General features: G+C 30.5%; 1 pseudogene; it reads left to right on the top strand.

Annotated features, from left to right (window-relative positions):
- The first annotated feature begins 4981 nt into the window (after nt 1-4981).
- On the top strand, nt 4982-20655 carry LOC129302701 (patatin-like protein 2; annotated as a pseudogene).
- Nucleotides 20656-27212: the final 6557 nt, after the last annotated feature.

The following is a 27212-nucleotide window of genomic DNA, read 5'->3' as shown; positions in this document are numbered from 1 at the left end:
ATTGAGTCATCTCAAGTGGTATGATTCACATGTCTATTGGGCCCCACTCACCACTCAGTATATTTTTCCTTCTTTTTATTAATGTTTTATTATATTATCATTTTAATTAATTTCACAGTTAACCCAGTTAGTTGACTAGATCTCGCGCGCGCGCGCGCACACACATTCATTTCACACATTCTTGATGTCATTTTCTTTGTTTTTGTTTTTTGTGCTGGCCTTCATTTTCCTGAAAAATCTTATTTTCTACATACCCAAGTTTTGGTTTTGTTATATTTTTTTAGAGTTTTTGCATGCATAAGATATTGGCCAACATACAGACACACAAAAATAACACATATACTACACACTAGAGATATATATACAACATATATAAACCCAAGAAATAACATAATAAGTTTCATCACACAAAAATTATTTTGGAAAATGGTACAGAGGCAAAAAAAGAAAAAAGGGCATGCACAATAATGAAAAGAATAACAATATAGATTTGCATGGAATATGATTAAGCAAATAATATATATTCAACCACAAACAAAGCCCAAAATAAACATATGCTCTGATACCAATGTAAGAATATGGAGTTTGAAAATATACTTGTTAGTGTGTTGGACCATACCTCTACTACTATAAAAAAAAGTATTTTTAAATGTTTATTTTTTGCCTATAGGAGTGCTTCTGAAGTACTAGCATAGGACTTTCAAAAGCATTCCTATATGGGTAGTCTATAGGAGTGCTTCTCCAAAAGCACTCCCATAGGCATATCTTGTGAGAACATTTTAGACAGGCCTATAGGAGTACTTTTAAAAGAAGCACTTCTATTTAGAAGCATTTCGGTAGGTCCACATATTAAGTGCTCTTACATAAAAACACTTGAGTAGCCTCAAATGTTTTTTTTAAAAAAATATGCTTTACTACATGCTACATAAACTTAAATTTATCTACAATATTTTAAAATTGACATCATAAAATGGTAAAAAATATAATTTCATTTAAAATTTAAAAAACGATGCTTTTATGAGTTTGGTAGCTATAATCTCAATCAACTACTCTAGCCACAAAATTAGTGCAAAGATTTTTAATCTAATCTTCTAAATATTACACTACAAGAACAAAAATACTATCTAAAATGAAAAAAAAATTGTCTTCTATAATAATGCCAGTCTATCAAAAATATACAAAATAAAATTTTAAGTAACATAAACCCAAAAAAAGCAGGGAATAACAAAAATAATATAATGCTATAAAGAACATAAATCTATAAATGAATAAATGAGAACACTTCCCAGTTGGCAGAAACAACCTTGATTCACCATATAATGTTATAAAAGCAAAAGATTGATTTGTCCCCTAACACTAGAGAAAAAAAAAAACCATTTTTCAACATGTAGAACAATAATATTTGATGCGCATGCATATATATACTGTTAGAAATTATGCCCTAGAGCCAATCATTATACTATAAACATTATTATTTATAGAATTTTTTTTTATTATTATATTAATTGCATGTTTACTATAATAACTATATCCTTAGATAAACTATGTTGATTATCCTAAACATCCCTAGTCAGTCATGTATGAGGGATCATAGATGAAACAAGACTAGTATGACTTTAATTAATTATAGAGATATAAATCAAAGTTGTAGGCAATTGAAAGGGCAGGAGGTGCTGGGCCAACTCACTATGAGAGAGCTACATGATATAAGTTATAAGCTTATCTTATATGTAACCATATCACTAAGCCCTTTGACCTAAGATTTTCATGAATTCATACATGATGACTATTAAACTTTAACCTAGTCAAAAGTCACCTTTGATCGGGTAATTATAAAGACTTTGATTGAGTTTAGAGATATTCATATAGAGAAATATGAGTAGTCAAGATAAAATTTATCCCTCATGTTAATTAAGATATATTACTAGGCCCCTTGTTAAGTAAGACTAAGAAAATGTATGGCCATACTACAATAAAAAAGGTTTTTCCATTATTATAATCAGTCTACTCAGAGATTGAGAAAATAATAGTTAGGTAAAGGAGAATGACAATTACATATTTCACACTTGACTGAGATATCGCATTACAAAAGGGATATGATACGGTTACATGATAGGTTATATCGGATCATCGATCCCCATATAAATTAGATAGTTGTAATGTCTTGCTAAAGATCACTTGTAATTTGTGGGCTAGTAATTAGCCTGCTGCCAACTACATATGGGCCTACAGGGTCATACACAAAAATAGCCCAACTCAAGCTATAATGTTCAAGTTTATTAAATATAGAATGTATCTAGATTCAATGAATGTAATGCTTTTTTAGGGTGAATAGACTTTATGTATATAAATTTGAATATTTATTTGATAAATAAATAAATATATGTATATATATTTTCATGTTTATATATATATATATATTTGATATGTATATATATATGTATTTGATATATGAAATTAAATATATATATTATATAATATGCATATATTTTGGAAATTTGTGTGTATATATATACATGTATATATATAATATAATATATATATATATATGCTACGTTATGTTATGTTATGTTAGTTTCAAATTTAATTTTATGTGATAGATTAAATTTAAATAACTAACATGAAATGAGATAATATCATGTCAATTATATAATTTGAATTTATGAGATAAATTTAAATTAGATATGATATCATAAATTAAATTTATAAGATAAATTTAATTAAATTTTCATGAGCTCTTCAAGTGAAAAGTGAAAAACCCTAATATATATATTATATATAGATAGGGATGTGCTTCTTGTGTAATTGAGAGTCAAAAAGCTTGATGGCAAAATGCAGTGAGAGCCATGATAACACCCTAGTGAAAAGTGTCATTCGAGCACTAGCACGGCGTTTGAGTTGAAAACTATTCATGTGGATATCGGTAAATGGAGTATATCTATATTGTTAGTTCCTAAGATCCAATTTCTTGAAGATAACATGTGAAAAGTTCACACTTAAAAAGGTGCTTACTCTATCTACCTTGACTTAAATAAGTTCTTTTGATCCATATCAGGATAGGAATTTTAAAATTTTAATCTTTCATTGTGTCTCCTTATCCAACATACACACACACATACTAAGAATGGATACAAAACTAATGTATCATAGCAGATACAATAATGGCATAAATTTAAACCATTTAAAGTCATAATGAATGAGCATCAACAAGTTACAAACTAAAATCTTGGTGCAACATAAGATAGTAATGAGAAAAAATGATAATCCAAACAAACCAAGGTTATATATGATTAAGCTACATAATAAAAGAAAAATAAACACTCCATATAGTGTTCTTTGAAAATGCAACATTCACATAAAGCAAGAGATCATCCAATAACTACTTCTAAACTACTTAATATCAAATAATTATAAAGCATGAACTTTAATCCAATAACTAGTTCATGCAGTAGTGCGTTGCTTTCTCTAAGAGCTTCATTGAGCATTTTGTATCAATTTCATTTCATGTGAGACTTATCCAATATCATTGCATCGTAAAATCAACAATAGAAAACATTCCATTGCTTTACTTTCCTGTTTTCAAGATCAATTCTATAGATTAGCTTTCTTTCTTTTCATCAAACAGATAGAGCACTCAAGAAAATGAATTAGTCTATATATACATAATAATTAGCAGAGAATTGCCTCCTCTTCCAGCTTGTTGTAGCCAAAATCACCCAATCCCTTTTGCCCTTCCTAATTTGTGAGGCCCTCTTTTGTACAATTCAATTCATGAAACACTTCTTCCATTACTGTGCATTCCTGCAAGTATCACAAACGAAGGCATTCACACAAACATTGAATAAATATATTTGCTGACACTTTATTTTTGTCAATACAAACACAAACATAAGCTTTACCCTGCATGAATAATGGCATATAAAGAAGAAAAGATCTAGGCTTTATTAGATATTAACTCATCAAGTAAAAAAACATGCAAACAATTAAAAGGAATAGGAATAATGAGATAATTAGGGTCTGAGAATGGTCTAAAATTAAGGCAAGAAAAAGACTTTGGGCTTTAAAAGAGTTAAACATGGTACAAATTTACGGCCATTGATATAGGCTGCTAAAAATTAGTTCACAATAGACCATCTCTAATATCTAGTTATCCCATATACAGTTGTGCAACTACACAATGGGATGGCCCTTATCATTCCAAACACAAGAGCTGATACCACAAATGGGAAACTAAGGAATGGATTAAGAAGCAGCCTTCTACAACAAAAGAGGATATATAACAACCTCTTCCTATCTTACAGTTCTCTTAAACGAAGAATTATGTGCCATTACCACCCTATATTGAAGTATTAGTTCACATAGAACATGCGTCAAAACATTTTGGGCTCTTATAGGAAACAAACATAGTACAAATTTTTTTGCCACTTCAATCAGTAAAATTAAATGAATACTGCTTATACTAATACAATAAATGCATATATATATATATATATATGTGGAACAGGAAATAACAAGAAGAGGGAAGGAGTATGTTGAGGGACAAAAGCAAACTATGCAAAGCACGTTTACATGGTTTACACTTTCACATATCAGCTTTAATTTGATATTTCTAAACAAATATGCAAAATAATCACCTCATGTTTTTGTATTTCTTCTACCCATTCTGCAGCATCCCAAAAATCAATCAACTCCTATATATCCCTAATACATTCCAACCATTTGATGATTCATTACAAGATAGTTTGAGGATAGCACTAAGAAGCTTTCATGGATTTAGAACTTTAAATGATAGATCTAGAATAGTGACGAGCTCTACCAGACCTTTGAACTATAAAAATTAATGGAACAAGAAGAAAGAGGCAGTACCTGGATCTGGTTTTACAAATCTACAACCACACTTCTTGTTCAAGATGCAATAGTTGAGATCGATGGTGGAATAACTTCAACCTCGATGGCAGGCTCTATATGATGGCTCTCGATAATGGCTTTCTTGGTGGCACTAGAGAAGAATGGTTCATGGGTTGGAGATTAGTTGGAGATGAAGGATAGAAAGGAAGAGAGCTATCGCGAGTGTTAAGGGAAAGATCAATCAAGCAAATCTATTTTAGTTTTTTAGAGGTTTTAAAGCACTTCCATGTTTTCTGATAAATGATCAAATATTATAGTCAAAACATAAAAGAAAATCACAAATAAAAAGTTTGGAACTTCAAAATGAAAAATATGCAAATTAACTACAAGAAAGGTTCTGAAAAAAGATAAAATATCCTTGGAAATAATAAAGGATACATCAAATTCAAGCTTGAAGATCATTTTCCTTTTGCATGCGATGGTGAGAGGATATGTTGAGAGAACATTACCTTGTCTAAAATTCTTGATCCAAAACATAATCTAATGAAGGCTTTCAAGTCAAAGATTGTGTTTAGTTGTCGATGTTGTGGAAGAGAGAATCTAGGTAAAAGATCTGATAATTTGGCCTTGTAGGATGATCTTATCTAGAGAATATCACTTTGTTTTCTTTTAGATAAAGAGCATAGGATAAGCCATCCATTCGAATCTCTAAGATCTGATGGGTTTATGCACTGTGTAACTAAAGATAGGTCTAATGATGCTTTCTTTTCATCTTGATTATGGCAAAGCTGAGATGTCAAGATAATCTGGTGGTCTAATTTCCTAATTATCATTTAGGTATATAGGGTTTTTCTTAAATGTAAAGAGTTTTTCCTATTTTCCTAGATTGAGTGAAGAATGTAGATAAGCTTGATAAGGATGTCTTCTTGTTTCTCTTTGAGGAGTGACTCCGTCAATTTTTCAAATCATAGAGGGATGGAGATGGGATGGAGATGAGTTAGGTGAAAGATTTGAAGTATGATAAGAAAGGAAGCCAAACCATATAGCTCTAGCAAAATGGCATGAAAGGAAAATATGGTCAATTGATTCTTCCTTGTCATATCCAAAAACATAGAGTTGCTTGGTTGGTAAGTGATGGGCATTAAGGAAATCTTAGGAGGGAATGGATTTATTGAGAATTTCCCATGTAAAGAGAGTGTATTTAGGAGGAATTTTGAGCTTCCAAAGGGATTTCAAAAAGAAATTGATAGGCTGAGAATGATGCAAGTTACAAAAACCTTCTTTGACTTTATAGCAACTTGAGGAGTGATTTATCCAAGCTAGCTTATCCTCTAGACCCATGTAGGAAATAGGGATAGAATTTAGGACATGAGTAAGATTGGTCCTAAAAAAGGATTTAAAAAGAATATTGATTCAAACAAGTGGAAAATAAGGGTTACTAGTAGGAGTGAAAAGATCAAAAACTTTGAGGTTATTGAAATTTAGCTTTTATGAAACAGGGGGAATGATTCAAAAAGGACCATTTAGGGGAATTTTATTATCTATGCCTATTATCCATTTGATTGTATCTTGAATGATTCTAGAGCAACTTAAAATCTCTTCCACATTCAGGATAAGTTGTAAGGCAGCTTGATTAATTGAGAGGAATTCAAGTCAAGATATTTGACTTTTAAAGCATTAGCAAGCAAAGAGTTATCTTTGGCATCTATGAGTCTCTAAATGTGTTTGGCTATAAGAGATTAATTGATAAGGTGATAGTATCTTCAGCCAAGAGCATTTTCTGTTGTTGGTTAAAAAATTGTGGATTAGTTAGTTAAATGGATTTTTTCCTAGCTACCATTAGAAAAACCTAAAAAGAAATCTATAAATTCGGCATCCAATTTGTTGCAAAGAGATTTAGGAAGCTTGACACATGATAGTTGGTAAATATTGGATGCTGAGAGGATAGATTTGACTAATTTAAGTCTAGAAGCTTGGGAAAGTATAGGAATCTTCCAACTCTCTAGTCTCTTATCACTGGCTTTCAAAAGACTTTGGTGGATTTTGGATTTATCTTTAGGAGACTCAACAAAGGTTCCTGGATATTTTCCTAGGTAGTTTGCTATTGGAATGCCAAGATAGTTATTCCAATGATCTTTAAGGTGATTAGGTGTGTTTAGGCTAAAAATTAATGAGGCTTTATCTAGATTAATCTCTTGACCTGATAGTGATTGTTGTAAATGGAATGGATATTTTTTGATAGATTCAATATTCATGTTGGTGCATTCAAAGAAAAACACATAGTTATCTACATAAAGCAAGTGAGAGATAGGAGTTGCATTTTGACAGATGCAGATGCCCTTCTAATTCCCATTCTCTTCTTGAACTTTGATTAAGCAAGATAAGACATTTATAGGTAAGATATATATGAGGCAATAAAGGCTCACTTTGGCTGATGCCTCTATTTGGATAGATTGGGCTTGACAACATTCCATTCAAAGCACTTCCATAGAAGCCCTTGCCTTATGGGCATGAATTGTTTTACAAAATTAATTATCAATATTTAATATTATAATGTTAATTTATATTGAATAATTAATATATTAATAATAAATTAATTAAAAATGAAATAAAAATAACAATAGTATTTTAAATAATAATTTATTTAAACATTAAATTAGATTTATAAAACTAATATTAATTAATTAGGTAAAAAAGAAAAGTATAGTGCTAACTAAAATTATAATCTAAAATTTTTGTAAATTTATTTTATTAATATCTAATAATTGTAATACTTCAAGTAATAATATTAAAAATAAAAATTAATTAATTAATAATTAAATGACTAACAAATTAAATTATTAAGAAATTATTATCACAAAATTTAGAGGATATAGAGGAGAAGATCATATCCTTTAGAAGCATTTTTAACAAGAAGCACTTAGAAATAGTCTAGAAATTTAAAAATTATTTTTTGCATTTCTTTCAAAGCACTCTTTAGTAAAAAGCACTTCAAAAGACCTAACATTTAGAAGAGCTTTTTTTTTTATAAGCACTTCAGTATGTCCTGCCTTACTTTTTCGACATTTTCTTTATAAGCGTTCCGATGTAGGCGTTCCAATAGACCTTTTTTGTAGTATCTTTGATTCACAACAAATATACCACCAAGAGCAAGAGAGGAGGGGGGACAGGGGGAGAGGGAGCTTTCTAGATTTTTCAAAGTGTGTTTTCAAATAACTTATTAACAGTGGCTTTAACCCTTTCAAGTCAAATTGAGCTTCCTATTTTATGCATTTATTTATATTTGAGGTGTAAGTTGGAAAAAGAGAAATTATTTATGTGGCCAACATTCTATTTAATTTTTTTTTCTTTAATTATTTCGATTCCATCTATCTATATCCAAATAGTTTATAAAATATGCATTTATATTAATGGGAAAAATCAAGTTGACATCTTAGATTTTCTCTTTATTTTCTTCGTACTCTTTTTTGTTTGTAGCTGTTATTTGATCCTTTGAATGAATCTTTCAGTGCTTAATCAAAAAAAAATTGGAAAATATAATGACAAATAATTTAAGATTAGGAAACTTACTCAAAGTATGTAGTTCGGTGGAGCATGACAATAAAAGTCCTTTAAAAAAAGGTTAACAAAAAATTAAACATTTTCAATACTAAAACACATCATGATGAATATTGAATTTGAGAACCTCTACGTTATTATGAGTTCCTAATTTGACAATGATTATAAAATTTTGTCAAAGAATTTTGCCGCTCAGTTGGTATTTTGTTTAAGAGTTAAATAGAAATTTGTCTAGAAAGATAGGTCCAAGAACATTTGGGATCCTAAAGTCATTTTATATGCAATATTTACCTTCAACTTTGAGAAACGGTGCAATAATGTCACACTTACTATCAACAAAAAGTTAACTTAATTGCAAATTAACTAAAAAATAATAAAAAAGACCTCAAAAATTGTAGAAAAGAACTCAGAAAATTTTCATGAATATTTTATGTAATTTTTTTTTTGTTCTGGTTTGTAATTTTTGCTTCCTTTTTGTGCAATTTTCTTGGTGAATTTCTGCAATTTTCTTTTCCCTTTTTCTGTTATTTTCAAATTTCGTAGTGACAATGTTAAAGTTAACAATAACAGCTACATTGCACCGATTTCAAAAGTTGAGGAGGTAACATTGTAAAAAAATGAATTTGAGGTCTCAGATGCTCTTGCATCTATAATTTAGAGGTCATATTAGCTTTTTAACCCTTCGTTTAATTTTCAAAAATAATTTGTGAGGTTTGACGACACTCAATAAATAAATGTGTGTGTGTATATATATATATATGCATTCTAAAGTGAGAACTAATTAATGCATGTTCTAACTAATTAAAACCCAAGCACTAAGCTGTTCTACTTGTTTGGTCAATGTGATCACTAAATTATTTTTTGACCTAAACACGTGAAGCCAAAAATAATGTAGTGATATTGACCAAAAAAATAGAATTACGTAGTGTTTAGGTTTTAGTTAAAACATGCATTAAATTGAAATTAGTTAAAGCATGCATTAATCAGCAAACAATAATGTAGTGACATTGACCAAACAAATAGAATGGCGTAGTGTTTAGGTTTTAGTTAAAACATGCATCAAATTGAAATTAGTTAAAGGATGCATTAATTAGCAAAACATAATGTAATGATACTGACCAAATAAAAAATAATGCCAAAAATATATAGAGAGAGAGAGACACAACCTCATAAATTCATAAACGGGAATCGTACTGCTAACTTTAAAAGAGGCAAAAATTACATTGCAGGCCCATAAATTCTATTATTGCACTGCAGGTATAAAGACTCTTGTTGCAATTTTTCTTAGGAGTGAAAATATAATTTTTCCCTTATATGATTTGAAACTCAGATCATGCACAACATAATGTTCATCGATGCATAACACAATATTCATGCTTGTCTAATTGATCAATAGGTTTAATAAAATTGTACAAATAATGCACACAATATACAACACAATGTTCATGGATATACAACACGATGTTCATGAATTCTCAAGACAATATCCATATGTATCCTACATGGACATTTAGTTGAAAATGCATGAATATTGTATCGTACATCCATAAATATCATGTTATGCATTCATGAATATTGTGTTTCACATACAAATAAATATAGTCAATATTGCATTGGACATTTATAAACATCGTGTTGTGTATGATATGGGTTTTCACAAAATTATACTTTCACTCCCAAGAAAATTTAAAACCGGGGCCTTTGGGCTTGTAGTGCAATATCAGAATGTATTGGGCCTAAAGTGACATTTTTTTGTTGTTTTAAGGCCTGTAGTGTGATTCTCCCATTTATAAAGGCCAAATTATATAATAAATAGTAACTATTTTATGCAATATGCACTAATCATATTTCGGCTACTACTTTTTTATGATTATTTTTCTTTGGGAAAATAGCAATCAAACATCTTTATATGAAATTTATATCAATCAAAGATATGTTATTGTCAAAATCCAAATAGATATTTATTGATTCAGGTTAATCTTTTATTAATAAGTATTGACTCAAATTTTAATGATACCTAATTTTAAATTAACAATACTCCATTTGTGCTTATTTCTATTTAGGTTTTGACAATAACTTGTCCTTAACTGATATAAATTTCATTTAAAGGTCCTTGATTGGTAGTTTCTCTTTTTCTTTTCAAATGTTATTTTATTTTTAGTTGAAAATGACTGTTTGGACTTGAGAATATTTAACACAGAATGTATATAGATGTGGATGTATATATGACTGAACTACCCATTGGACACATTAATTAGATTCCCATATTCTTACTTCCTAGGCTGGTATTTCCATAAATTAATAACATGCATGCCTAACTTTAATCTGAACTTTTGCAATATCTTCACAATGTTACATATTGTTAATAGAAATAATAACTAATAGATCAAATAACAAACACAATATATGAGGTCAAAAAAATAACAAACATAAATAATATGGATCTTCCCCTTTAGCTTACACACACACACACACATATATAGATGCTAAGACACTGAGACCCATACACTTCTTTCTCCAGTTTCCCTTGTGAAAAAACATAACTAGCTAGCTTCCTTAGCATCTGCTAGCTTCCACACTTTCTTTAGCATTTATGTGTGTGTGTGTGGAGAGTGCAAGTCATCCCTTTTACAAATACAGCCCCCAACCTTTGGAACCTTAATCACCATTCTTAGCATCGACAGAGGCGGCATTAAGGGATCATCCCTAGTATTATTCTTGAATTTCTAGAATCTCAACTCCAGGTATCGTACATACATAAATTTTATGAAAAATGTAAATTATTTAATCTTTTTACTTTTAATTTGATTATAACTTAGTTTTTAAAGTTCAGCTCAATGCAACTTGGTCCCTTAAATTTTAGCGGTTTAATTTGTTGGCGTCTACACTATATAACTTGTTTATAAACCCCAAAGGATTAGACATCTCTTGAAAGTTGGGACCAAATTATTAGATGACTAAAACTTAAGAGACTGAGTTAATCAATTTAAACTTCAAAACCTAAATTGTAGTGTAGCCAAAAGTACATTGATTAAATGATTAATTTTTGTTATACTTTAAAGAGTTAAATGGCAAATTAGCCCCTAAACTATAAGTTCAGAAATGTCTAAGGAATGAAACTTGTTTTTGGCTCAATTGTTACCTTTCAACTTTTAAAATGATGCAATATGGCTTCTTCTAGTAACAAATGTTAAATTTGTTCGTTAGTTGATAAAACAATTACAAAAATTGACCAAAAATTTTTTTGGGCCATTTTCTGTAATTTTAGATGTCCTTGTCTATCATTTTCTTCAAATTAAGAAGTCTTTCTCTATAATTTTTCAATCAACTAATAATCAAAATTAACTTTATATATTTTGTTAACAATAGGAGTGACATTGTATTGTTTTTAAAAAGCTGAAGGGGAACTGCATTAAAATTTAGTTTAGAATTTCATATTCTCTTTTGAATCTATAGTTTAAAAGTAAAATGCTCTTTAACCCTATTTTAAATTGAAACCCCTTGCATGTTCATATGTGAAAGCGAATGCATATACATAGACACTACATCTGAAGAGAAATAGAGAGAAAGCAATATGAGCGTAATATTATGATGTAGGATCTTCATGGTGAAGAAGCAAGGCTTGTAGACTACTTCGACGTGATTGCAGGAACCAGCATTGGTGGCTTTGTAACCACCTTGATCACTGCTCCAAATGAAAAGAGGCGACCACTTTATGCTGCAAAAGACATCAAGCCCTTTTACCTTGAGCACTGTCCCAAGATATTCCCACAAAAGTATATTAATTATATTATATATACAAGAGTGAAGATTGCACGTTCTGTTCTTCTTGAAATGCTGTGAAATTTAAATTCTTGTCTTTAAAGTAAATGAGTCTACCCCAAAATATGAGTCTACTATGTATGAAAACTTTTTATACTTATAAACTACTCTCTATGAATAGGAGAGAGATAGATCATAGGATGCCTTAATGATTATTGTGCTCATCTTTACCCTTTTTCCCAATTAAATGATGAAAAAGTTATTAAATGGTGGAGTATTTTACTTTTAAATATATATATATATATATATTTAATAAAGGTAAAATTGAAAATTTGTTAAATTTTTAGATAGAATTATGATGTTTAAGGTTTTTATTTATTTATGATAGATATGCTAAAAATGATTTATAAAAAGGACAAGAAGAGTATATTTTTTGTGAGGATTCCTAATGTGACACTCAGAACAAAATCTATATGATTTGACTGTGTAGTAATATTGTAGAAAGAATAGGAGTTGCTTTGCTTGTGATCCATATTGTTAGGAGCAACAATACCCACAACATTTGCTCCTAATCTCTTCTATACATTTTTCACTTCAGCAGATATGATCCCCTGATTCTTTCCAAATTACAAATGAATATGCAGATTCCGATTTGGGGCAATAGAGAAATTGTTAAGATCATTGTGTGGTCCCATTTATGATGGCAAGTACCTTCATTCGATGGTGCGAAAGGAGTTTGGGGAAACAAGGTTGCATGAGACACTCACCAACGTTGTCATTCCCACGTTTGACATAAAAGAAATGAGGCCAACCATATTCTCATCTTATCAGCTCAAGAAGAATCCATGCCTGAATGCTCTACTCTCTGATATATGCATTGCCACCTCAGCTTCTCCTACCTTTTTACCAGCTTATTACTTCATGAACCAAGACACTGAATTCAATCTCATTGATGGCGGTGTTGTTGCAAATAACCCCGTAAGTTCGATTCAGTATAATTTTCATCCATTAAAAAAAAAAAAAGTTAAACTCACTACTACAAAAAAGTAGTCCACCAGAGCCTTTTTTTTTTCCTCAATAACATGGGAGGGCTTTGAAAATACTCCATTTGCATGCGGGAGCCTACATACAGAGGTGCTCCTATAGGTCTTTTTTATAGTAGTGACTGCCACTATTTTACTATTAAAATTAGGTGGTCTTCCAATATCTATTTTAATGAATTCAAAATGTTTGCTGCATTTTTTTTTAAAATAAATTGCTCGTCATACCATCAATTAATCCAAATTTGAGAGATATCATCAGGTTGAAAAAGGATTAATTCTACCAGTGTGGTTTTTTTTTTAATACATAATGTTAATTCAAACCCTTTATTTTGCTTAAGAGTACCATTGATTCATTTTTTCCCCTTAATCCAACTATCTAGATGTACGCCGTTTTATTCATTGTCCATGAATAGTATGCTTTGCTATATATTTTGCCATGAATTTCATGTTTCATAGATGGACCCATCATGTATTTGCATGATTTCTGAGGATGCGTTACTTATAAATTGTAAAATTGTCTATCTTAATATATATTTGATAGTGATAAATATTAATAATTGACAACTAGTGTTAGTTATGTAAATGTTGGATGGAAGATATTTAATTCCCTCTGAGAAACGTTGATTTTTAGATCTCATATAGTATGTCCCAATTAACATTACTGTTATCATCCTAAGAAAAATTTAACCAGCTTTTTTTCATAAATGTAAATTAGTTAATGATAACTTATATTATGATAAAAAGGAAGTACACATGCTCATATATACGTGTATTTTTTATAGGTGTGTTAGATATAGGGAATTAACCCTTTTTCCTTCAATTATTCAGATATCAGTTGCCTTGAACCAAGTAACAAAGCAAGTCACGAATGATGATAATCCTGAATTATTTCCCATTAAGCCAATGGATTATGGTAGTTCCCTCATAATCTCCATAGGAACGGGCATGCCCAAGGATGATAACAATTTTGATGCAAAAATGGCATCCAAATGGGGAATATTGAGATGGTTAAGCCACAATGGGTCTCCTCCTTTGATTGACATCCTTACTAAATCTGCTGCTCAACTTGTGGATATCAATTTGGCTACTGTCACTCAAGCACTTCATGCGCAAGAAAACTACCTCCAAATACAGGTAACTCATATATAATTTGACCAAACTTGTATTATGCATATAAAGTGTGCAAAATGAGTTATATTATTTATGACTTATGAATAACATGACTTTTAAAAAAAATATAATTTTTAACAATATTTATTATTTTGATATTTATTAGCTAGTTGGCTGCCGGCTAGCACCTCAAGTTTTTGTTCAGAAGAAAACTATATTCAAGTATAATTGATACTCTCTCCATTCCATTTCAAAAGATATTTTTAGAAGTGATTTAGTATTCTAAAATAGATTATATTTTGGGGGGGGGAAATAACTCTTTAGTTTGTTAATGATAGTTATTTCAATATTATTCATCATCATTTTAATTACCACTTAAATATATTTCTTTCTCTTTCTTCCTTATTAAATGAAAGGTATTTTTATATGTTCATAGAAAAATTAAGATTTCAAACAGTATTTAATTAGCATTATTCATAATATTAGCATTATTCATAATTTTACCAAAACGTATGTCATATAAAATGATACGCATGAAGGGAGGAGTAAATATTAGGCAGAAAAATTACGTATAAGTCATGTTGAGACTACTTATTTGCAAATAAGCTCCAAAAAATTTAAAAACCATAGTCGAGTCTGTTGAAACTTGAGTATAATTTAAAATTAAAATATAAAAACAATAGTGCCCTTACTTATTAGGTTATGGACAATGACAAAGATGCTTCTCTCCCTCAATTAAACCTTATGCATGCTATGTTCACATTTATGAACACTCTTCTGCGTTGATCTTCTTCTTTTTCACCGCGACATAGTGATCAACGCTCTCTCTTCCTTGTTCTTCCTTACCAATTGAAACCTATGAAATTGTTTGTGATTGATGCTCTCTCTACATTGTTCATACAAGAAACTCCTTCATCATCACAATTGATTGTGACCAATGCTTCTTGTCGTTGCCCTTATACTTGCTTTGTACACTAAAGGCCATATTTAAATCAACAGTTAAGATTTCATTATTTAGTTTAAGTTTTCATTAATTTAAGTTTTATTTTTCATTATTCAATTTTTAGACTGCTCTATGATAAATGTCACTAGGTACAAGGTAGTGGAAAGAAGATTTGACAGTTTGCAAAATGGTTTGAATATTTGCCCTACTAGATACAATCTTTTCTATTAAAAAAATAGAGACTGAGTTAAATTATGGGGAAAAAGTAGAAAGGAACCAAATTGGTTTGAGTGATCCTATTATTACTAAAAATGCATAATTAGTTTAAATATTGGGATGTGAAGTTACAACTGTAAAATTTTTTGATGAGGTTGTTGTAAACATTTCTTGTTAAACTTGTTAGTAATGAATAATCGATTTAACTATTAGACATCTAGTTGTAAAGTAGTTAAGTGATAGTTATGCAATTAGTGTCATAGTTGTAGCGCATTATCAATTTAAAATGGACATGAAGCTATAGTTATAAAAAGTTGAAATGAAAGTTATAAATTACTAATAAAGTAGTTTTAAACAAATAATATTAAACTATATTAATAATACATGATTGGTTTAACTAACAAATATGTTAAGTTAGAGAAAGTTGTAATACTAGGTAGCTGTAAAAAATTAGTGATAAACTTTGACAATAATGCATAGTTGGTTTGACTATAAGATATGTGAAGTTATAATTATAAAATATTAACATGATAGTTATAAATTATTGATGAGGTAGTTATATACAATTAATATTAATTTGTAATGCATGATTAATATAATTATTAAATATGAAAAGTTACAGATGTAAAAAGTTAAAATAATAATTGTAAATTTTTGATAAAATAGTTGTAAATTACTTAATTGATGTAATATATTTTTAATAAAGTATTATTGTCTTTGCATCCGAAACTCAAGATGTAACATCCCGAAATTTTAAGATTTCAGATTTATAAAAATAAAATAAAATAAAATATTTATAATTAAATTAAAATTTAGAATAATTTGATAGAGGTCCAGAGTTTGAATTTTACTAAGTAAAATTTTAGTTTTATTTGATTTTTAACTATGGGAAAAATTACCAAAGTTGACCCGGGCTTTTGTGCAATAATAAAAAATGTTGGGTCCTTTCTTGTAATTTGCCCCAAAATGTTTTAGCATCAGTTTTAAAGAGCAAAACAGACCAGAAACACAGAGAAAATGAGCAAGGAAAGAAAGGCACAAACGGGAGAGAGAGAGAGAGGAAGAAGAGAAGAGAAAGGGAGGGAGTTAAGCTTGGATCTAGGAGTTTTTGCGACCGTTGCGAGCTCAGCTACACGATAGGTAAACTCCCTACTTCAATCCTCTTCTCTTTCTCTTGATTTTCTTCAATTTTTGGAAGAGAAAATTTTTGAATTTTGATCCCAAAGGCTTTATTCTTGTAAGCTTTTGTTTCTTTGGATCCTAGGGAGCATGTTTTGAGTTTCTATATAGTGATCTAATGTTTTGAGTGAATAATTGGATGAAAAGAGGTGTTTTGGGCACAAAATAAACCTTGAGAAATTGGGTTTTTGCTCCTCAATGGTTTAAGCCTATTGATTTAGTTATAATTTTGCGATTTGAGCCCAATAAGATTTAAATTAAGGTTTGGTTTTCATTATAAAGGCTAATGGTGAAAGTTGGTGGCACTAAGTAAAGATTTTTAATTGATTAAAAACTTATATAAATTGAAAATTAGCCTAGTGATGGCTAATAAATGATTTTGGTGGTTAAGTGATACTATGTGAATGGTTGGTTTAATATATGGACCATTAGGGTGGATTATGACTCATTGACCTAAGTTGTGTGGTATGAGTTATAGTCTTCATTAATGCTATTTGTCATGATAAGTGATTTGTGAATCACTTATATATTGTAGAAAATTGTTGGTAGAACTTATTAAGAAGTAAGAAACAAGCTAAGCCCTATTTTGTACAAGAGGAACCCTTTTGGTACTAAAGGGTTGAGGTAACAGGAGAATTTATATTTTTTATTACTTTATTTTAGCTATTTTTGAATAAATATTACTAGTTATCATGCATTACATGTTTTAAAAGATTAAATGTGCTTTATAAGGGGTTATGGGGTACTACTTTGATTATAGTGCAAATATGTTTTCTAATTGTTTAATAACAATGTTTTTATGGAAATGAGATTTATAAATATTATACTACTTTAGAGTGTTGAATGGTCAATACTCAGGAAAGGTAGACAAGAGTAAAAGGCATGATCTCGGTGGGAGTTCACCAATGAGAAGGTGTGGATTTTTGATATTCTATGGCACACTGTCAGTACTCAGTGTTGTCTTACGTATTGTGGGCTCAGTGCACTAAAGTGGTTAGTGTATTGAGTGTTTGACACCTCTCAGTGGGGGAGGGAATCTAATATATGAAGTCTGAGGTTGAGTGCCTAGGCCAAGGTAGCCCTCACATGGAAAGTAAGTTGGGCTGGCTCTGGGAGGGAGTTAGCTTTAACTGCTTAGAATTCACGTTGAAGGGGCATAGGAGGTTCGGTGGATTAGATCATGCCTTAGATTATGTTTTGTGCCTGTGGAGGTACAAGTAGGTATAAGGTTTACCTGCGAGTTAAAGAGTACCAGGGGGCATTCTGTTGGTCATGAAAGGTCATACCGGCCTAGGTCATGCATTCATGCATTTTAAATGGCTAAATTATATACTATGTTGAATTTATTATTTGTTTATTTGATTATGGCTTACTTTGTAATAATCAATGTAGATTTCACTGTTACTGAGACTGTGGTTGTCTCACCCCTTTCTTTTCAATATTCTAGGTCCAGGCGAAGGATCCAGTGGTGGACGAGGAAAGGAGCAAAGCTAGGGGTTTGCTTGTGATTTGTAAAGAACTTCAACCCCTTTCTTTTGAGCAAATATATTGTAATGTATTTAAGATTAGGTTGCCAGTAGGATATGATTATGTATGTATGTGTGAATATGTGTGGATTATGTGCTTGTGTATGAATTTTTGTCTGTTTGCAGACTTGTGGCTAGGAAACTTGGTTATGGTGTGTGGTTTTGATGGATTTACTTAGTAGACTAAGTTTCTATTACAAGCAGATATTTATTTTGATATATATGTGATTTTATAAACAAATGCAAAGTGGTTGCATTGCAAATGATGTGCTATGGGCAAACATACACCTTGGATAGAGAGAGTGGGTGCGTGGGCCCCACAAGGAGCTCTGAGCCAAGTGAAAATGTTTAGCATATGTATTTATATAAATACATGGTATTTAGATTGATTTGTGACTACTCTTGTATGATTTGTGCATTTTGGGGGTTTATGGTCCATTTTGGGAAATGGCACCCGGGTGGTCAAATTTTGATGTATGGGGGTTTTCCATCATTTGAATGTTCTATCAGGTGTTTTTAGTCTTATTTGATGTGTCCAAAGTGTTCCCACAGGTTTGTGATCATTAGGATGAGATTTGGACAATTTTGAAAATGGTTTTTACCAAAAAGCTGCACTTTTGCATCCGGGTGTCCAAATCTTAATCCGACCGTTGGATTTCTCTAAAATTTGGGTCACAAGTAAAACCTTTTATAAGCTTCGTATGGGCTTTGGAATCACGTCAATCGGATATCGGACGGAGAAACGACGCACTCCAGAATTTGGTCTGGAGGTGCTATCATGACAGCTACAGTGTTGATTTTGTAACCTGCACAAAATTCAATCCGTCCGTTGGATCTTTTCAAAATTTTGTATGCTAATAGTATTCTTAAAAAGTAACATGTGGGCTTTGGAATCACTCCGATCGGAGGTTGGATGATGAAATGGTGCACTCCGAAAGTTGGTCCGAAAGTGCTGTCATGACAGCTTTTTAGCTGTCATGACAGCAAAATTGAACAAATTTATAACATATTCAATTTTTAATCTAACCGTTAGATCTTTTTAAAATTTGGTACACTTATAGTATCCTTTGAATGTGACGTGTGAGCTTTAAAATTTCTTCGATCGGAGATCGGAAGATAGAACGGTGCCGCCCTAAAGTTGACTCAGGAGGGCTGTCATGACAGCAATTTAATGCTGTCATGACAGCATATTTTTACCCTTCTTTCATCTAACTTGCATCCGTGCACTATAGGTAGAACCTATAAAATTTTTTAAAGGCTTTAAATGTTTAATTTGCAATTGTGTATTTGCTTAGTAATTTAAATGGTTTGTTTTCCAAGTTAGTTTTAGGATTAATTCCTTAACCACACTTATTTTATTTGAATTGTGTGATTTTTGGATAACACTCGGGGCAAGTGTTACACAAGACCTAAAGGACCTAGTTGTAGTTTTTGAATTCACGAGATTTATTTATAAATAAGTCTATTTCACACAGGATCTATACGTAATTTTTCTATGCATTATATATCTTTACATGTATATATGTAAGTATATTCATATCAAATTTAAATTTTACGTTTGACAAAAAAAAAATTCTATACATTACATTTCTTGCTGATGATGGAAAAATGCAGGATGATACGTTGCCAAGTGAGGCTTATGCGGTGGATATTGCCACAAAAGAGAATTTGGAAAAACTTTGCCAAATCGGCGAGGAGTTATTGGAGAAGCCTATGTCTATGCTTAATTTACAGACTAGCCTGTTTGAAACAGTGGAAAATGGAGGGACCAACAAGGATGCTCTCAAAAAGTAAGTTAAATATGGTCTTATACTCTTAATACACAGATTCTATTATAAGTGAGAAAATCACATCCACTTAAATAAATGAAGGGAAAATATAACAATAGTTCCTGTACTTTAACATTTGTGTTTTTTATTTTTAGTCATTGTAGCTCTATTTCATTGTTTTCATCTATTTAGTTTGATCCATTTTTTAAAATGTACACAAGGATTCACCCAAAAAAAAAAAAAAACACACAAAGACCATGAGTTGATACAGGCGAGGTTAGTTTTCCAAAGATACACTTAACCCTATTAACCAATTTACTGATGTATACTTAATCTCATACGTGTCTCTCACATTCAATTTAAATCAACTATAAAAGAAAGCTTTTTACCATTTATCTTTTTAGTTTTTAATTAGACCTGGTCATTTTTTCCAGGTTATCAACATATTTAAAATCATAGGGACTAACGTTGTTGTATTTTCTTTTCACATAAATAACATATATAGTACTATCTAATATAAAATTAGTGGTAGGTTGCACAAAGATAGTAAGTCTATAACTCATTTCTCATTGCACTGGCGTCATTCTATTTCACATAATTTATTAATTGTTTGGACATGTTGTAGGTTTGCCAAAATACTTTCAGAAGAAAGGAGACTGCGTGAAAAGAAATCTTCACACATAAAAAAGTCGGATATATAATTTGTCTTTATAATATAATTTCTGCATGTACTTTAATTTAGTAATCATCTCGGATTGATTTCCGTTACTATTTGTCAAATTCATCGGCTCATTTTCTTTTCCCCATCAGCAAGTGTATCCCGCACTGCATTGTGTGCAGAATTTGAAGAATAACCCACACCTTTTATAATGTATAAATAATATAATTTTTGATAGATTTAATTATAATGGGATAATTAAATTTTTAGTTCTTCAAATTTACCTCAATTAATAATTTCATGCCTTAAGTTTAATTTTAAAAAATAAATTTACTTTTAAATTAATCTAATGTGTAAAATATTTTAATAACTTAGCGTATATGTATAATTGAAAAAAATAAATTAGCTCTCATATCAAGTTAAGTTTTAAAATAAATATACATTTTTATGTTTAAAATATTTTATGAAAAGCACTCAATATCCTTAATTATTTAATATAGCATATTTTTGCAATTGTTAACTATCACCATAGTTATCAGATCTGGATCGGACAGAATACATTTATTACACATTTATCTATGTCAATTAAAATTATTTTATTAATATTTTATCACCTCAAAGTGCATACATTGCATTAAATTTTGAAAAAATATCCTAAGTGTCTAAGTTTAGTGCACTAGGGACATTTTAGTCTAAAAAAATAAACTTTTAAGAAAATGTACAAGAAAAATTAATAAAATATATTTTACATCTAGTTGATGAATGGTTAAATTATATTTTTAAAATTTATTTTAGTTTGGGAGTAATTAAATATACATATAATTTTGTGCGGCTTGGAACTTGATTATTTTAATAAATTCTTTCTTCTAATTATGAATTTAATTCTAGACATTAATTATATTTTATTATGCCACATGTTATTTAATTGAATTATATAATTTATGTGACATATATAGCATGTGACTGGTGCATTAATTGGACAAGTGAAATCAACACTCCTTAAGGTCAAAGGGTTGATGCTTGGACATTTTTCTACCTTATTTAGTGGATTAAATCAGCTTAAATAATGTGGATATAACACATGAGAAATTACACATGCATTGAAATGATCTATAAGCCAATAAAAGAATATCACCTTGCAAGTGTACAAGGTTCTCATTTCCATTTTAATTTCTTTTCTTATTTTTAATTAAGCATTCAGCTGATGCCAAACCACATTATTCATGCCACACACTCTAAATTCAAATCAACAAACCATTCATTTCATTTTCTACATTTTCTCTCTCTAGTTCTTAATGTTCTTCATTTTCTCTTCCTTCTCTCTACACCAGAATTTCATCCAATACCATTACCTCTCACTTTTTGCCATCAATTTCACTCAAATCTTCCACCATTATCTTCTCTTCTCATGGCCAAACCTATCCCAATCATTTAGAAGGAGATTTGAAGCTCAAATCATCAAAAAGCATGGATCATCTTCCACGGCCAGCATGTGTTCATGGAAGAAGCAAGACGTTCTTAATGTTTTCTAGCTAGATTCTCCATAAAATCCTAGGGAAGAGTTGATGGAAGAGGAGTTTTGAAATCTTTACTTGGCTAAGCTCAACTATTTATTCATCTTGTTTTAATTTCATTAAAATATTATGACTATGGTTGATTGTAATTCAATTTAACTTTAGTTTCATAGTTTGTGATAATTGGTTGTATTGGAACATGATTGTTAAATTAATTTTTGTTCCCTTTATCTACTGGAATTTTGGCCACTTAGAATAATATCATGTCAATGTGATTTTTCAAGTGATTTTTAGTCTTACATTAACCTTGTATATGTTATGTTTGACAAATGTTTAATTAAATGCTTAAGTTGCATAGTTCTATGCTTGAGTTATCTATGAACCATGGCTGTTGGGGAGTGAAATTTAATTAGATACTTGATTAATTTCAAAGCTAAGCTAATAAAACAACTTATGGGCTTGTTATGTGTAACATCTTAAAAATTTTAAGACTCGAATTTATTTTTTAAAAAAATATTTTTAATTAAATCAAAATTTAAAATAATTTGATAGAGGTCTAGAGTTTAAATTTTATTCAGCAAAAGTTTAGTTTTATTTTATTTTTAACTATGAAAAAATTACTAAAGTTGACCTGGGCCTTTGTGTTATAATAAAAAATATTGGGCCCTTTCTTATAATTTTCTCCAGAGTTTTGGATCAGTTTTCTAAGAGTAGACTCACGCAAAGATAAAACAAGAAACCAAAGGAAAGAAACGTGAGATGGAAGAGAGGAAGTAGAGAGGAGGAAGAGAGGGAGTTAGACTTGGATCTAGGAAGTTTTGTGACTGTTGTGAGCTCGGCTACATGACAGGTAAACTCCATACTTCAATCCTCTTCCTTTCCTCTTAGTTTTCTTCAATTTTTGGAAGAAAAAATTTTTAAAATTTGATCCCAAAGGCTTTATTCTTGTAAGCTTTGGTTTCTTTGGGTCCTTGGGAGGTTATTTCAAATTTTTATATGGTGCTCTAATGTTTTGAGCGGGCAATTAGATAAAAAATAGAGTTTTAGGATAAAAGTCAAATCCCAAGAGGTTGGATTTTGCTCCTTAAAGGTTTAAGTCTATTGGCTTAGTTATAATTGTGCTATTTTAATCCAATAAGATTTAAATTAAACTTAAATTTTCATTATAAGTACTAATGGTGAAAGTTAGTAATGCTGGATAAAGGTTTTTGGTTGATTAAAAATTATATGGTTAAATGGTACTATGAGAATAGTTGGTTTAATATATGGACCATTGAGATGGGTTATGGCGCATTGACCCAAGTTGTGTGGTATGAGTTATAGTCTTTTTTTATGCTATTTGCCATGAAAAGTGATGTGGATTACTTATGTGTTGTAGAAAATTATTGGTAGAACTTATTAAGAAGTTAAGGAACAAGTCGAGTTTTATTCTGTACAAGGGGAACCCTTTTGGTACCAAAAAGTTAAGATAACAGAGAAATTTATATTTTTTATTACTTTATTTAGCTATTTTTGAATAAATATTACTAGTTATCATGCATTACATGTTTTAAATAATTAAATGCAATTAATTGTATTTTATAAAAACTTATAGGTTATTACTTGGATGATAGTACATTTATGTTTTTTATTCATTTAAAAATAATATTTTTATAGAAATGAGGTTGTTTGCATGCATTGTAATTATAGAGAATGAAAGTTACACTTAAGAAAGTGCAACTGGGTTAGGTAACTTAGAGAGGATAAGGAACTGTTTAAGGGAGTAGTGATATTTGTTATACTACCTTAGAGTGTTGAAACGGTCAATACTCGAAAAAGGTAGACAAGAGTGAAAGGCATGATCTTGGTAGGAGTTCACTAACAAGGAGATGTGAACTTGTGATATTCTATGGCACACTGCTAGTACTCAATGTTGCCTTTTGTATTATGGGCTCAATGCACTAAAGTGGTTAGTAGATTGAGTGTTTGACACCTCTCAATAGGGGAGGGAATCTGACATATAAAGTGTGAGGTTGAGTGCTTAGGCTAAGGTATCCTCACATGGAGAGTAAGTCGGGCTAGCTCTGGAAAGGATTTAGCTTTAGCTGCTCAAGATTCACGCTAAAGAAGCACAGGCGATTAGGTAGATTTGATTATGCCTTAGATTATGTTTTATGTCTATGGAGGTATAAGATTTACCTGCGAGCTAAAGAGTGTTAGGGGGCATTCTGTTAGTCAAGAAAGGCCATACTAACCTATGTCATGCATTCATGCATTTGAAATAGTTAAATTATACACTATGTTGAATCTATTACTTATTTATTCGACTATGGCTTACTTGATAATAATTAATGTAGATTTCTCTGTTATTGAGATGATTGTCTCACCCCTTTCTTTTCAATATTTTCAAGTCCAGGAGAAGAAATTAATGGTGGACGGAAAAAGAAGCAGAGCTAGGGGTTATTTGTGAATTATAAAGAACTGTAACCCCTTTTCTTTTGAGCAAATTTATTATAATATATTTAGAATTAAGGTGCCAGTAGGATGTGATTATGTATATATGTGTGTGAATATGTGTGGATTGTATGGCTTATGTATAAATTTTCATCTGTTTGTAGACTTGTGGCTAGAAAACTTAGTTATATTATGTGGTTTTGATGAATTTATTTAATAGACCAAGTTTTCACTACAAGCAAATATTTATTTTGGTATGTATGTGATTCTACAAGCGAATATAAAGTGGTTGCATTGCAAATAGTATGCTATAGGCAAACATATACCTTGGATAGAGAGAGTGGGTGTGTGGGATCCACAGAGATATCTGAGTCAAGTGAAAATGTTTAGCGTGTGCATTCATATGTGTATATGATATTTGGAATGGTTTTTAGCCACTCTAGTGTGATTTGTAAATTTTGGGGGCATAGGGTCTATTTTAAGAAATGGCACCCGAGTGGTCAAATTTTGATATAAAGGGTTTTTTTCATCATTTAAATATTCTGTCATGTACGCCTAGTTCTATTTGACATGTCCAAAGTGTTCCCATAGGTTTGTGACCATTAGGATGAGATTTGGATAATTTGAAAAATGGTTTTTACTAAAAAGCCACACTTTTGCATCTAGGTGTTCAAATTTCAATCGGATCATTGGATTTTTCTAAAATTTGGGTCATAAGTAAAAATTTTTATAGTCTTCATGTGGGCTTTAGAATCACTTCGATTGGACATTGTATGAAGAAATGATACACTCTAAAAGTTGGTCTAGAGGTGCTGTCATGATATCTATTTAATGCTGTCATGACAGCAAAGTAGTTGAATTTGCAACATGCACAAATTTCAATCCATTCGTTGGATCTTTTCAAAATTTGATACGCTAATAGTACACTTTAAAAGTGATATGTAAGCTTTAGAATCACTCTAATCAGAGGTGAGATAATGAAATTGTGCACTCTGAAATTTGGTTTAGAAATGCTATCATGACAACAACTTTATCCAATCTTGTAGAGTGTCCAAATTATAATTCAACCGTTAGATCATTTTGTAATTTGGTACACTACTAGTAATTATTAAAAATAATGTATGAGCTTTAAAATCACTTCGATCGGAGGTTAAATGGTGGAATGAAATCTCCAGAAAGTTGGCCCGAGAGAGCTGTCATGGTAGCAATTTAATGCTATCATGACAGCATCTTTTTATTTCACTTTTGTCTAGCTTGCTTCTGTGCACTATAGGTAAAATCTATAAATTTTTTTAAAGGCTTTAAATGTTTATTTTGCAATGGTGTATTTGTTTATTGATTTAAATGATTTGTTTCTTAAATTGGTTTTAGGATCAACTCTTTAACCACATTTAGTTTGTTTGAATTCTATGATTTTTAGATAATATTCGAGGCAAGTGTTACATTATGAGCACTCAGGGAATTGAATTAGTGAAGTTAAGTTGTTTGAAATAGTTGTCTTAAGTAAACACTTTTTCAATCAAGGAAGAAAAGTTGAGTGAGCTGCTATAATTAATTAGAGATTAGGATTCTTTAATTAGTAACATCCTAAGGTTCATACTTTAATAGGAAAGCCAATCACCACACTTTTATGTTTAGTATGCACTTAATTTCATTAAGTAATTAGTTAACAAACTTCAATCAATGGTTAATCTATTCACCTAGTTTACTTGACTTAGAGTTAAAACTTCTTCCTTGAGAAAAGACCTAGAGTTGGCCCTATATTATATTAATGTTAGCTTTAGTTAATTTTGAGGATTGAGTGACATAACTGCATTAATCGGCCTTTCCAATCAGTTGAACCTGAAACTAGTTATAGGTTTGGTCCAGTTACACCTAAAAATCACTTTTCCTATGAACCGGTTATAAACTAGTTTAGTCGACTGCAAACCAGTAAAAAAATGATAAAACCGGCTGAACCAGCCATTTCACTTTTTTATTTTTATTTTTTAATTCATATTTCTAAAATATAATTTATATATATATTTATACCCAATAAACATGACAAAATAAAAAAATGCAAGAAATATGTATGAATTATGCATATATGTATATATTTTAAAGTTATAAATTATAAATTATGAAGTAATTATATACGTTTTGGATAAAAATGATGTTATAAATTATAAATTATCTTGTTTGAAATTTACATATTCATTTTTCTTATAATATATGGTTTTTTTTTATATTAAATATATAATATTTAAAATATATCAATTTATTTATGATCGATTGAACTTCAATTTAAGCAACTGTTCGACCATTGAACTGTAAATCGACAACTTAAAGTTCCATGATCGATTTAGTTTTTATAACATTGACTACTACAAACCTTCGTTAGAGATTGTTTGGTGGGCCCGTTTTCTGTCCACCATAGTCCACTTCCCTACTCCGTCTTGCGGCCACAACCCACAAAGTCACGCACATTCCCGGACGGGTGGAAATGGGACTAGACAAGCAGGCCAGCCCAATACTAAGAGTTCGACATGCACGCCTCAAGGAAGTTACTTCTCTCTCCAGTACCCACGTCCATTTCACCAATGGGCCGTGTCAAATCCTCACCATCACTTACTTTCCCAAAGCCGAGGTCATTGACGTGGTCACCCAAAATCAT

The sequence above is a fragment of the Prosopis cineraria genome, unplaced genomic scaffold, assembly GCF_029017545.1.
Source record: "Prosopis cineraria cultivar Desert tree isolate PC_DT_omini unplaced genomic scaffold, ASM2901754v1 PC2, whole genome shotgun sequence".
NCBI lineage: Eukaryota > Viridiplantae > Streptophyta > Magnoliopsida > Fabales > Fabaceae > Prosopis > Prosopis cineraria.
The sequence above is the reverse complement of the archived record's forward strand: the minus strand, read 5'-3'. Positions and strand labels throughout refer to the sequence as shown.